The sequence below is a fragment of the Dendrobates tinctorius genome, unplaced genomic scaffold (assembly GCF_039654945.1).
Source record: "Dendrobates tinctorius isolate UK_male_01 unplaced genomic scaffold, ASM3965494v1 ptg000021l, whole genome shotgun sequence".
NCBI lineage: Eukaryota > Metazoa > Chordata > Amphibia > Anura > Dendrobatidae > Dendrobates > Dendrobates tinctorius.
This window is the reverse complement of record NW_027361689.1, coordinates 26,836,884-26,843,056: the sequence shown is the minus strand read 5'-3', so window position 1 is coordinate 26,843,056 and position 6,173 is coordinate 26,836,884.

Here is a 6,173-nt window from a genome sequence, read left to right as displayed (position 1 = left end):
TTATGACAGAACTGGACAACAGAGTTAAAGAGAACCTGTCAACATGATTTAGCTCTATAAAGAGATTGCCATAATAATGCTCTTATACAGATTAAATTAACACCTCTAATGAAGAAATCTGCATTATGGTTGTTCTTTAATTTACATTTGAAGTTTTTGGGTGATTAGCTTTAGGTGCATAGGGGCAGGACTTTGGTTGGGGTCTTCATCTCCTGCCACGGCTTCTCTGCCTGCCTCTGGTGTCTGTGCGACAGGTAAATGCTTTGAGTGACTGACCACCTGTTTGAAATTTTGCACCAGCTGCATACTTGCTGTGGATGGCGCATGCGTAGATTGATCTCTCGGTGGTCTTCTTTAAAATGCGCTGGTGGCGGTGTTTGTGCAGAATGAGATCTCTGCTTAAAGAATCACTCTCATCAAAGTTTGTATCCTCTTAATATATTGCAATAATCATATTATACAGCACTGTGTACTTACAATTGCTCATTTTGCCCTTCTACTCAGCTGATTTTTCTCTTTTCTCTACTGTATGTAGAGACAGGAAGTCTCTTGTCCCTGAAGAAATCATTGCTCTCTTCAACTCCTGATCCAACTGCTCTGCCCTGCCCTGTGTGGATTCCCCACGTCCAACATTGTATGGGGGATATTACTCTTCCGGAGACCAGCGTCTCCGCGAGAGAATTTAACACAGCGGCGGTCTGGAAAGATGCGCTGCATGTCCGTCTGCGTGGGTGAGCCGCGGGCATCTCTGGACACATGGTGGGCATGGGATTTATTGAAATCCCATCCACTATGCTGTAACATCTGGCTGCTGCGTGTTGGCTGCTGCACAAGTACGCAGCGTCCAACCCGCAGCGATTACTGACTGTGTGCACCTACCCTAAGATACTTAAGGGCTAAATTAACAACAAGAGAGTAAGTGCTTCCGAAATAGTACAGCCCAGGCAGATCCATTAATCGATATCTATTGTTTTCCTAGCTCAAAGACCCATAATAATAATAATCTTTATTTTTATATAGCGCTAACATATTCCGCAGCGCTTTACAGTTTGCACACAATATCATCACTGTCCCTGATGGGGCTCACAATCTAAATTCCCTATCAGTATGTCTTTGGAATGTGGGATGAAACTGGAGAACCCGGAAGAAACCCACGAAAACACGGGGAGAACATACAAACTCCTTGCAGATGTTGTCCTTGGTGGGATCAATATTTTCTAAATGTTCGTGCCTTTTACAAGGATCTATCTTTAGATTTCTATGACATATGGATCTTAGATACAGTATATGCCTTGATACGATAGTTGGATTCTACCGTCTTCTCTTTATATATTATATTTCAGAGTTACAGACACCTAGTCTTATTTGCCTGACATCAAAATATGTACCGAGGAAAAATCACAGATGGAAATTCTCTATATTGTCTTACAATATGTTGATGCTTGTGAGAAGATTAAAGTTTAAGCCCCCTACTACTGTACATTTCATTTTACACTTTAAATTTACAAGAAAAAGTTTTGAAAATGCTGATTTGTCTTTTGATTTTGAAATATTTTAGATATTATTTATTATTATTTCCAGGTTTATAAAACCATTCAAAATTCAAGCACCCATGTAACCTTACAGATTAAGGTGGATAGATGTGCAGAAAATCAAGGACAAGCATCGTAAGAGCGCTCATTCTCATTCCCAATTATGTGCCCATGTAAAGATGCTAACGATCTTGTATTTTACTCTTCTGTCTTGGCATCAGTGCAAGGTGTCAATTCCTTCTCCTATGGGCCACACTGAGTTTATCCAGGATTCCAGGAAATTTTTTTGACATTCACCCAAAGGCCTTTTAACCCCTTCACTACCAAGGGTGGTTTGCACGTTAACTACCGGGCCAATTTTTACAATTCTGACCACTGTCCCTTTATGAGGTAATAACTCTGAAACGCTTCCATGGATCCCGGTAATTCTGACACCGTTTTCTCGTGGCATATTGTACTTCATGTTAGTGGTAAAATTTCATTCATATAACTTGCGTTTATTTGTGAGAAAAATGGAAATTTGGCGAAAATTTTGAAAATTCCACAATTTTCCAACTTTGAATTTTTATGCCCTTAAATCACAGAGATATGGCACACAAAAAAGTTAATAAGTAACATTTGCCACATGTTTACTTTACATCAGCACAATTTTGGAACCAAAATTTTTATTTGTTAGTAAGATATAAGGGTTAAAAGTTGACCAGCGATCTCTCATTTTTGCAACACCATTTTATTTTTACGGCCCACATCACATTTGAAGCCACTTTGAGGGGTCTATATGATAGAAAATACCCAAAAGTGACACCATTCTAAAAACTGCACCCCTTAAGGTGCTTAAAACCACATTCAAGGAATTTATTAACCCTTCAGGTGCGTCACAGGAATTTTTTGAATATTTAAAAAAAATTAACATTTAACTTTTTTTCACAAAAAAAATTACTTCAGGTTCAATTTTTTTTATTTTACCAAGGGTAACAGGAGAAATTGGACTGCAAAAATCATTGTGCAATTTGTCCTGAGCACGCTGATACCTGATATGTGGGGGGAAACCACTGTTTCGGCGCATGGCAGAGCTCAGAAGGGAAGGGGCGCCGTTTGACTTTTTCCATGCAAAATTGGCTGGAATTCTGATCGGACGCCATGTCGCGTTTGGAGAGCCCCTGATGTACCTAAACAGTGGAAACCCCCCACAAGTGACCCCATTTTTGAAACTAGACCCCCTAAGGAACTTATCTAGATATGTGGTGAGAACTTTGAACCCACAAGGGCTTCACAGAAGTTTATAATGTACAGCGGTACAATTAAAAAATCATATTTTTTCCACAAAATGATCTTTTCACCCCCAATTTTTATTTTCCCAAGGGTAACAGGACCCTAAAAGTTATTGTGCAATTTGTCCTGAATACGCTGATACCCCATATGTGGGTGTAAATGACTATTTGGGCACATGGCAGAGCTCGGAAGGCAAGCAGCGCCATTTGACTTTTTTGGCTGGAATTGAGATCGGACACCATGTCGCGTTTGGAAAGCCCCTGATGTACCAAAACAGTGGAAACCCCCCACAAATTACACCATTTTGGAAACTAGACCCCCCAAGGAACTTATCTAGATGTGTGGTGAGAACTTTGAACCCCCAAGTGCTTCACAGAAGTTTATAACGCCCAGGTGTGAAAATAACAAAAACAATTTTTTCCACAAAAATGATATTTTTGCCCAAAATTTTTATTTTCCTAAGGGCAACAGGAGAAATAGGACCCCAAAAGTTGTTTTGCAAATTGTCCTGAGTAGGCTGATACCCCATATGAGGGGGTAAAACACTGTTTGGGTGCATGGCAGAGCTTGGAAGGGAAGGAGCACCATTTGACTTTTTCAACGCAGAATTGGCTGGAATTGAGATCAGACGCCATGTTGCATTTGGAGAGCACCTGATGTGCGCAAATAGTGGAAACCTCCAATTCTAACCCTAACCCTAGCCCTAACCCTAGCCCTAACGGGAAAATGGAAATAAATACATTTTTTTTAATTTTATTATTTTTCCCTAACTAAGGGGGTGATAACGGGGGCTTTGATTTACTATTTATGGCGGTTTTTATGTTTTTATGTAGGTTTGGCAGCTGTCGCACGCTAAAAGACGCTTTTTATTGTAAAAATAGTTTTTGCATCACCACATATTGAGAGCTATAATTTTTCCATATTTTGACCCACCGAGTCATGTGAGGTCTTATTTTTTGCGGGACGAGTTGATGCTTTTATTGGTATCATGTTCGGGCACGTGACATTTTTTGATCGCTTTTTATTTCGTTTTTTGGGACGCAAAATGAACAAAAACCAGCGTTTCATGAATTTCTTTTGGGTGGTGCGTTTACGCCGTTCTGGGTGCGGTAAAATTTATAAGGCGGTTTTATTCTTCGGGTCAGTACGGTTACAGCGATACCTCATTTAGGTCGTTTTTTTATGTTTTGGCGCTTTTATGCAATGAAAACAATTTTATATAAAAAATAATTATTTTTGCATCACTTTATTCTGAGAGCTATAACTTTTTTATTTTTTCGCTGATGATGCTATATGGTGGCTCGTTTTTTGCGGGACAAGATGACGTTTTCAGCGGTACCATGGATATTTATATGCGTCTTTTTGATCGCGCGTTATTGCACTTTTTGTTCGGCGGTATGATAATAAATCATTATTTTTTGCTTTTTTTTATTTTTATTTTTTAAGGGGTTCGCTTAAGGGGTTAACTATTGGGACAGTTTTATAGGGCGGGTCGTTACGGACGCGGCGATACCAAATATGTGTACTTTTATTGTTTTGGTTTTTTTTATTTCCAAAAAATGAATTTATTGGGGAATATTTTTTTTTTTTTTTAATTTATTTAGCGATTTTTTTAAAATTATTTTTACACTTTTTTTAATTTTTTTTTTTACTTTATTACAATGTCCCAGGGGGGACATAACTGTCCTGTGACAGATCGCTGATCTGTCACATCACAGATCGCTGTGACAGATCAGCGATCTGTCACAGGCAGTGTGCAGGTTTCCTCCTTGCCTGCGCTTTGCAGGCACTGAGGAAGCCAGCTTCCTGCAGGCCCCCGGAGGTCCTCGTCGCCATATTGGATCCGGGGACCTGCAGGAAAGGAGCCCCCTGCAGCAGCGCTGCACATTGCGCTGCCGTGAGGGGCTCAGGGAAGCACGGAGGGAGCCCCCTCCCTGCCGATGCTTCCTTTTAACCCCCGGTACTCCGCGATCGTGTTTGATCGCGGTGTGCAAGGGGTTAACGTGTCGGGGGCGGTCCGTGACCGCCCCTGACACATTGTGCCGGGTGTCAGCTATGATAATTAGCTGACACTCGGCCGCGATCAGCGGCGCTCACCACGTGGGCGCCGCTGATCGCGATGACGTAATATTACGTCCATGGCAATTAGGTCCATGGTCACATGGACGGAATATTACGTCAATTGTAGGTAAGGGGTTAATATCAGCTCCCGCAGAGACCAGATGCTTGGGTAATAAGAATAAGTATCATTGTCTACAGATGCCTCATTTTTGTCTGGAGTTTGTTACTTCTTAACATGACTTAACTCCACAAGCTGTCTATCATCTCTTCTTCTACTCCTAACTTACATGCTTCAAACAGCACTATTTCCAAGATCAATCCAGTTTACTATGTGCTGTCCATCTTTCCTTATAGCAAGCAAGTTACCACTGGAGAAGCAGGAAGCTCATCTGCATATTTCCGGTGCATTCTGGGAAGAGGAGAAGAGTCGCCTTAAGCTGATCGATCGCTGGGACTTGCCGGGTCTCGCTGTTTGAGGACATCGCAAAACCAGGGATTGGAGAAGCAGGAATCTCATCTGCATATTTCTGGTGCATTCTGGGAAGAGGATAAGAGTCGCCTTAAGCTGATCGATCGCAGGGACTTGCCGGGTCTCGCTGTTTGAGGACATCGCAAAACCAGGGATTGGAGAAGTAGGAAGCTCATCTGTATATTTCCGGTGCATTCTGGGAAGAGGAGAAGAGTCGCCTTAAGCTGATCGATCGCTGGGACTTGCCGGGTCTCGCTGTTTGAGGACATCGCAAAACCAGGGATTGGAGAAGCAGGAAGCTCATCTGCATATTTCCGGTGCATTCTGGGAAGAGGAGAAGAGTCACTTTAAGCTGATCGATCACTGGGACTTGCCGGGTCTCAATGTTTGAGTACATCGCAAAACCAGGGATTGGAGAAGCAGGAAGCTCATCTGCATATTTCCGGTGCATTCTGGGAAGAGGAGAAGAGTCGCCTTAAGCTGATCGATTGCTGGGACTTGCCGAGTCTCGCTGTTTGAGGACATCACAAAACCGCGCGCCGTCATAGACTGCAATAGCAATATGGAAGAGAAGAAAATCCACATGGTCAGCTGCAACACATGCTACATGTTTACGGATCTTCCGGCCCAAAAACTCAACTTTACCTTTCAGAAGTGCAAACTTGTTGCCCTCTTAGAGGAAAAGGTGCAGGGACTGGAAGAAAGAATAGCAACATTTAAGGTAATTAAAGAACATGAGGACTTCTTGGATGAAGCAGAAGCAACCATTCAGGATACGGAAAGTGAGAAAAGCTTCAGAGCACATACAGAGGCTGAAAGGTGGAGCCATGTGACGAAAA